Consider the following 8,944-nt stretch of genomic DNA (forward strand, 5'->3'; position numbering starts at 1 on the left):
TGGGTTTCATTATAGTACCACTTTACTCTTTGGTCAAACTACATCTAGAGTATTTTGCTCAGTCCTGGATACCATATTTTGAGGAGGACAACAATATTATCTAGAGATCATTCAGAGGAGAGCAACTGGGAGATTGAAGTGTTTTGAGATCATGCTAAACAAGGGTCTGTTGGGTAAGCTGGGGATTTTTGTACAGGAAAAGAGAAGACTTATGGATGACTTGATAGTTACCTTCAAGTATGTGAAGGACTCTAATCTATTTTTTTTTGGCCTCAGATTTCAGAACTGGAAGTAATGATTGGACATTGCAAAGAGGTAATTTAGGTTTGATGCAAAGAAAAATCTTAAGCATTAGAATAATATATCAAAGGAGAATGGGCTGCCTTGGGGTTGACTGGGGCAGTAATGGATTCCATCTCTCTAGATCTCTTTAAAATTGATTGGATGACCTCTTATGAAGACCATCGTAGAAAGGATTCTACTTCAGGCATTAATCACAGTCAACGGTCTCCAAAGTATCATCTCATCTCTGTGATATACTTTTTGAAAATTATATTCTGGAGCAAGAATTGAGACTTTTTTACTTAGTTCTCTGAACTCAATAAAGGGCTGTTCTTCAGGAAAGTTACCTTTGAAATAGCAATACATGTCAACTTTATAAATACTAACTGAAAGTATGTTTTTATTCTATCATTTGCTAGATTTAATATATTCATATAGTTCATATGCAATATAAACAACAGTACTATTTCATTGTCATAATGTCATGTCATCAATGCTATTTTATTTATTAATTTGATTTTGTGGTGATTTTTATGAATTTATGATTTTTATGAATTTTATTTTATAGATCATCTAATGAAATATTTTTGATAAACCAATGCTCCATTATGTAATGTACTACATAAGATGTTTATAAAATAATAATTGATCTCTTTCCTCTATAATCCAAGAAGAAAAAGTGGTTTAGCTCCTATTTTTTGCCATTGAATATATGGGGCAACTGAGGACCCGAAAATATTGATGACTAAAAAAGATTCATGGAGCTCCTTTCTTGGTCACTGAATTTGACTTCTCTCCACTTATACCTGAGATCATTTGAGAACAAACACAGAGAAATTCAATCTGTCACCTTTCTGATAACCAACAAGATTATTCTAGAAAGAATGAAAATATTCCAGCTTTTTATGCTAATAAATTAATGTTTGAAAATATCATTGCTATCAAAATAAATAAATATATACTATAGGGGTTTTGTATAGGGGTTTTGTATAAGGATTGCTTTATTTTCTTCTTGGATAGTTTCCTTTAATAGTAGATCAAAAGCAAACCTCAGAGTTAGACTCTTACACAGAAATTTGAGACTAGTCTGGGGCTGATTTTCAAAAGTGGTTGTTATACCTAGCAATCTGATTATCTCAGAGTCCTTTCCTGTTTACTTCTTGCCCACCACAAATAGATATTGACTGGAGAAAGAGGAAAAGGAACAGATCTCTTCCCAAAGGTCAGTGAATTCCCAGGATCACAAGGACTATAACATGCAGGTGCTCTGTGAAAGCCATGTCCACTACACAATCACAATCAGCAGAGTTTCCCATAAGCCTATGGACTCAGAAAGCCTGAGGTCATGAGAGTAGAGAATAGAACAATTTCACAGGAAATAATAGCAGATACCAACTCATACAAAGGACCAGTTGAGGAACACCATTCATTGGGATAGAATTCACTGAAATACAAAGTCCAGAACAAATATCATATAGGCAGACCCAACATAGGTCACACCTCTGTAGCAATCTTTCCCAGCAAATTGAGAAAGACAGCTGCTCAGACGGCAAATGTTGAGGGCATGTAAATATGAAATTCTTACCAGCATCATTTGCCTCCAACAGGGGCAACAGCTGATGAGAACATAATTCTATTGTCCTTACTTTTCTCTACTCTTGTGACCTCAGGCTTTCTGAATCTATAGGAAACTCTGCTGATTGTGATTGTGTAGTGGACATGGCTTCCACAGAGTACCTGCAAGCTTAATTTTCAGGAATCTGCATTTCTGTTGGCAACCATGAATAATTAGTATTGCTGACAAACTGGTACCTGAAAGGGATGAACAAGGTGGGGTGGGAATATATAATAACCAGCATTCAACAGAACAAGCCCTGTGTGCTTAACAAGAGACAGGCACAACTCAGCGGTTTTCCTTCACATGGGTCTCATCAAACAGTCTTAGTGGTTTTGATCTGTTTGCAGTTTATAGCCGTGGAGGTTCATTTTCTCCTGAATACATGTGGCAGGGCTCAACATCAAACTGAAACCCAGAAGTTTCATTTAGCTCAACTGCCCAGGGGCTCCTGAGGTTGTGAGGTTTTGTGGTGTTGTGAGACAGAGATGAGTTAGAATGAGCCAGACAAGACAGATGACTAAAGTCCTTTTTATAGGCTGGGACTGTGTGTGCTGGACCTCAGGCCTATGGAAGGCTAAACAGAACCAAGGGAACTTTCATTTCTCTTAGGTCAAATGTGGGGTAGATAAAGTAAGGTCAAAATGTTCACTCTGATTTCTGCCCCTGTAAGTCTACAACAGTCCCTTCATTTTAAACACAAGTATCCTTTCGTTTCTGATTCCTAGAGCTTTAGACAATTAAACAAAACATCAGGCTATAGGCTGGGGTCTATAAACTCAGTGATTAAACCATTCTGTGCCTACTCAGATCATGCTTTCCCATGGAAATAGACAGCTATGAACCATCAAACCTCATTATTCAGGGTGTTGCCATGTAGAAGTGATGTTGCCATCACTCCCCCTGGTCCAAAATTGTAATAGAAAATATATGCCAGAAACAGAGCTAGGAATAGACAAGGTAGGTAACCAGCTTGGGTGCAATGTATAGGAGTGGGCATGTGGGTTTAACAAGGAATAAATTTAAATATTATATTAAAAATATTTTATAATATTCCTGTCAAGGTAGTATATGTTAAATCAAGTCCCAAGTGATAATTGAAGGTTCAAAGCCTTTATTGAATGCTCGCATGTAAGGTGTGTCATCCTTAAATGTGGGCAGCTATATGACAATAGAAAGAGTACCCAGCCTGGAATCAGGAAGATCTGGGTTCAAATTTGGCCTCAGACACTTACTGGCTGTGTGATCCTGGGAAAGTCACAACCATGTTTGCCTCAGTTCCTCATCCGTAATATGAGCTGGAGAAGGAAATGTCAAACCACTCCAGTATATATGCCAAGAAAACCTCAAATGGGGTCACAAAAAGTCCCACACGACTGAAAATTACTGAACAACATATCTTAAATGCAAGGATAATGGTGGCACAAACAATCTTTTCTTAAGTTGTACAAATATTTTGTCCCAGCTCTGATAAACTCAGTAAATATTTGTTAACTGGTTGATCTCATTGGTGATGGCTGTGTGAGACTATTCTGTTGACTACATAGATTTAGGAATGGGCTTGATGCCGCCCATGTGGCATGATGACATATAAACCAGGCCCTTAGCTTAACATGTCTCTGCTTTCTCATGGTGCCACAGAGTCTACCACTTAGTATTTTCTCCTTCAGTTTTCAAAGGCATTTTGATCTTTAAGAGTTGTTTATTAAAATAAAGGCACACTTATGAAGAATTTCACTTTAGGCTATTATCGGCTAACAGATTAGGTGAGGGTAAATTATTTTGATTCAATAAACTCTGAATAATCATGTGAAAACCATTCTGTGAAGTACTAAGGATGCAAAAACAATATCAAAATAATGCTTGCCCTCAAGAAGCTTATAATCTACAAAAGGGCATTTCCTTTATAAGCCTTAAAAAAAACAAACTACAAAATGTTACTTAGTATTGTCATTATAATCTCATTCTTCTTATCCTTTTCAATGTGGTTCAGGTAGAAATAGTCTCAAGAAGAGTTGCTATCCTGGTATAATTCTTCTGTGTTTAATGTTTTCTGGAATATGTTGGTGAATAAAATGGCTGGTTTTTATAATTGAATAAAAGTATTGGGATGTAAGCCCATCCTTTCTAAATTTTTTAAAAGCGTCTTTGGGATAGCTCCAGTAGTAGCGGTAGTAGTAGAAGTAGTATTAGTAGTAGTAGTAGTAGTAGTAACTATTGTTCACTTGTTCAGTTGTGTCTGACTCTTTGTGACCCTATGAACCATAACACACCAGGCCCTTCTATTCTCCCTTATCTCCCAAAGTCTATCCAAACTCATATTTGTTGTTACCATGACACTACCTATCCATCTCATCCTCTGCTGTCCACTTATCCTTTTGCCTTCAATCTTTCCCAACATCAGGATCTTTTCAAATGAGTTTTATCTTTTCATTATGTGGCCAAAGTATTTAAGCTTCAGCTTCAGTATTTGTCCTTCCAATGAGTAGTCTGAATTAATTTCATTAAGTACAAACTGATTTGGTATCCCTGATGTCCAATGAATTCTCAACAGTTTTCTCCAGCACCACAATTTGAAAGCACAGATTATGTAGCACTCAGCTTTCCTTATAGTCCAACTCTCACAGCCATATATTACTAGCGGAAAACATAGTTTTGACTATAGAGACCTTTATCAGCGAGGTAATGTTTCTGTTTTTTAGTATACTGTCCAGATTTGCCATAACTTTCCTTCCAAGGAGCAAGAGTCTTTTCATTTCATTGCTGCAGTTGCCATATGCGGTGATCTTTGAGCCCAGGAATACAAAATCTGACACTGCTTCCATTTCTTCTCCCTCTGTTTACCAGGAAGAGATGAGACTAGTTGCCAAGATCTTAGCTTTAGTAGTAGGTAGAACAAAAAGGATCCCATGCAACTCAATTTCTTCTTAAATTGTTTTAATTTCTTCCTTAGTCTATGAAATTTAAAAATATTTCATTCCATGTAGTGTGGATGTTATGAGCATTTTGTATTAAGACCTATTAAAAAGATTGTTCTCAAATTTGTTTGAAGTAATGTTATATCTAAGCAGTTATAACCCGTAGTTTTGTCTGTAAAGATGCTGAAGCATCCCATATTTCAATAAAGTTTATTAAATGAATTCTCCAGAATGTTTACAGATTTGTACTTGCATTTTGGAGTTTTTTTTTATGTTAGTTTTTAAGGATAGGAAACTTCTGGTATATAATGCTAGTCATCTGATTTTTTTTTCTAGGCATCTGGTAGATGCTAAATTTTGCTACCTGCAATGCTATGATATACAGTTTCCCCCACTTCATTGCTTCCTACTCCTCCTCTTCCTCATAGCTAGCATTTATGTAGTGTTTTAAGATTTGCAAAGTGCTTTATAAATATCATCTCATTTTAACTTATTATCAGCCCTAGGAGGTTGAATCTATTACCATCTATTATTATCTTCATTTTACAAATGAGGAAACTGAGGCAAATGGGTGATTAAATGGCTTATTCAGAATCATATAACTAGTAAATATCTGAGGATGGATTTGAACTCAGGTCTTCCTGACATCTAATACTTTATGTATTTTGCCACCTAGCTGCAAAATTATTTTCAGTATTTTGATTCTTTAAGAAAAGCCTGCTCATTTTGGCAGCACATATACTAAATTGGAATGATACTGAGAAGATTAGAATGGTCCCTATGCAAGGATGACATGCAAATTCATGAAACATTCCATATTACATATATACTATTTCACTCTATTTGCATAAAACTTCATGACTCAGTCATTTAATAATTTTTATTGACATGGAATTGATTATTTTTAATAATAACATCTATCTCACAGGGTTATTGTGAGGATCAAATAAGATATTTAAAATGCCCTGAAAACCTTAAAGTATGACATTATTATTGTTGTTATTATTATTGTTGTTGTTGTTATTGTTATTGTCTTTGTAGTTAGAGTTGTTAATTATCCTCCCCCAGAAACAAGTCACTTTAGGTTACAGTTGACAAACTGATGGTATCAATCTCTTGGTAGTTGTTTTGCTGTTCTGTGAAATGAGGTCTATTTGTTTCATAAATATTTCTGTGGAGGTTTCACTTTTTGAAAATCAAGCTCTGAGGTTATTTGTCAATTCTCTTCCTAATTTTTCAGAGAAAATGTTCATCTTTCTATAGTTACTTTGGAGTTGGCACACTATGTGTCTCATTACCATTTGGAAAATTTTCCTTTTGTTACCATCTAGATCCATTTTGATGTGCATTTCACTTTAACCAAAGAATACATTAAGACTAGTATTCTGATACAGTAAGACTAGTTGATTGCTCTAAATCTGTACTTCCTATTAAAAGCTAAAACTAATTAATTGCTCTAAATCTGTGCTTCCTGTTAAGTTTTGACTTCAGGATTCCAGTCAGTTTCTCAACACACACATACCCTCACCTTTCCCTTTAATTGCCTTATGTTTGATTTGTCTTGTCTGACATTTATTTTTAAGTATTACTTTCATCTCTTAATTCAATTGCCCTCTGTCTACAAACTGAAAGCTTTCAGTTTTGATTCATCTATGATACACATTAAGAATTTTCTACTTATCAAGTACAAGTTTCATTTCAGTATCATTTAAGAATGTTTCCATGAAATAAAATAGTTGTTTAATGTGATTTTAAGTGGAACCATATCACAATATCATCTATGTACATATGTACATATGATGTTTTAAAACAACTCCCATACTCACTTCTATTCAGAAGTGATGCTGATGGAACTAAGACTAAGCAGAATGATATTGGGCTTAAACTATCTCCCTAGGAGATGCCACATTTTATATCAATTATTTTTGACATTATTGTGTTGGAGCCATGTTTTAAATATATAACATCTTTTCATATGAGCATCAAATACTCATTATACTTGGATCTAGTTTATATATTTGCAGTGCATGACTAAGCCATATGTGTAGAACTGAGTTAAAGACTATGATAATCAATAGACAGCTTAAATGTTACAATGCTTGCTCTTTATAACCTCTGGCACTTTGGGAGGAATTTTTCTTTTTGCTTCCCAGCCAAGATAATTATTTTCACATAAGTGTTTACATATTTTGAGCAATATAAGCTGTGGATATTTTTCATAAAGTTCTTAAATATGTAATTTCCTTTATTCAGAGGGGTCAGTTAGTGGTATTTAGGACTTTTAGTTGTAAATACATGATGTCATCTCTTAAGAAAGATAAAATCAGACTTACATCAGAGCTTAAGATGTTTGCTCTCAGTTTATATGCCATTTAGAGGTATTTGAGACATAATTCTGGATATTTTCTGGGCCAATTCCTTTCTAGTTTTGAAGAAAAAATTTGTTTCTGTTACCTCTTTTATCACAACTATTCTGCCTTTCATTATATTAACCACAGTCCAGAAAGAGCTTTCTGTTCCATGTTTGATTCAAATTGGCCTTTTGTTATGTTATACTTTTTTTGACTGTGTAGATGACCAGAAATATTCCACCTCCTTTTTTCTTTGGGTTTCTCTGTTGCTTCTGATTTCTTGGTTTCTTAAACCTCCATAGTATAGTATTTTAAGTGGGTGTTAAACTATTTTATTCTTTATAATGGTTTGCCTTGTTATGGCTTTAATGTTTTGGTTTTCACTTTTTATTTTAGGTTAGGATACCAGGAATTTCTGATTTACTTTTGTTTTCTGTATCCCATCCCATGTGTTTCTTTTTTCAGTGCCAAAAAGAACTAATTCTTCTTGAAATATTTCAAGACAACTATCATGTCCTCCTACCTCTTCTCTTTTTTAAGTTAAACATTTCTAGTTCTTCCAACAAAACTTCATTGTGACATGAACTTTATCATCCTTGATGTCCTGCTCTGAACATTTTCTCCCTGTCAATGTCTTTCATCAATGTTGAGCCTTGATCAGAACACTGTATTCCAGATGAGGTCTGATAAGGGTGAAATACAGAGGTACTATCATCTCCTTATTCCAGAAAGTTGTCACTCTTAATGCGGCCCAAGATCACATTAACTTTCAGTTATCACATCATGCTGCATATATGTAGAAAGCTTGTAATTAGCTAAAAACCCTAGATCTGTTTTCAGATCATCTACTATCTAACTATGCCTTCCCTATTCTGTGCTTTTGAAGTTGATTTTTTGATTCCTCTGCAAGATTTATATTTATCCCTTTTCAATTTCTTCTTTGACAACACACTCAAAGCCTTTCCAGTATGTTCTTCTATCTATATAATGAGTTGTATGCCTACTTTCCCATCTATACAAAGAATTCATGAAAGTCATTTGTATATGGATCAGGTACATCCTCATTGAGGCTGTTAGTGGATAGTTAGCAGACTTTCACAAGAGAAACATTCAACAATGGACCATATCTTCACTATTTAACAATGAACTAAATATGTAGAGAATATAAAATCCCATTTTATATTTGATTTGGTAGAACAATGCTACTCCTTGCATGTTCATTTACAAAAAGGTATTCCCTACCCATACTACAAAGTCATTCAACATTCCTTAGAAGATACGATGAAAGAAATAGCCCTGTTCAGTAATCAGAGGAGGCACAAAATAGGAAGATCAATGGCTTGTCAAAGATATTTTTCACTGTGATGAAGGGAATCCAGAGTAGTATCTAGTTCAAAGAACAATTCACCAAGGACTTTGAGGTGCTCCGGATAATCCTCTTTTAGGAAGATTTTGCTGATTGCCATAATATTACATAACCTCCTGAAAGAGAGATGGAATCACTCAAAGAAATATGACCTGTTCATCCATATAGGAAAACTAAGTGGATGAAGAATAAATGTCTATTGTCTGGATTTCTCCATGCATTTGGATGCACATCAGATGGTTTGTCCATTAGTATGTAATTTAGGGATTGTACTATCCTTGGATAGTAAAGGTGGAAAGCGAGTTGCAACCAGATTCTAACAGCAGGAAGAGAGTAGACTGGATTGCCTCCAAGAGATTCTAAAGCTCTTTCACTGACTCCAAGCTTCACATATTAACATTCCACTGGCATT

General features: G+C 34.9%; 1 non-coding gene across 1 annotated transcript; it reads left to right on the top strand.

Annotated features, from left to right (window-relative positions):
- Positions 1–5,532: 5,532 nt before the first annotated feature.
- On the top strand, positions 5,533–5,638 carry LOC114026748. Its single transcript, XR_003567157.1, has one exon. It is a non-coding gene; the product is annotated as a U6 spliceosomal RNA (small nuclear RNA).
- Positions 5,639–8,944: the final 3,306 nt, after the last annotated feature.

The sequence above is a fragment of the Vombatus ursinus genome, unplaced genomic scaffold (assembly GCF_900497805.2).
Source record: "Vombatus ursinus unplaced genomic scaffold, bare-nosed wombat genome assembly UNPS02014841.1, whole genome shotgun sequence".
NCBI classification, from domain to species: Eukaryota; Metazoa; Chordata; class Mammalia; order Diprotodontia; family Vombatidae; genus Vombatus; species Vombatus ursinus.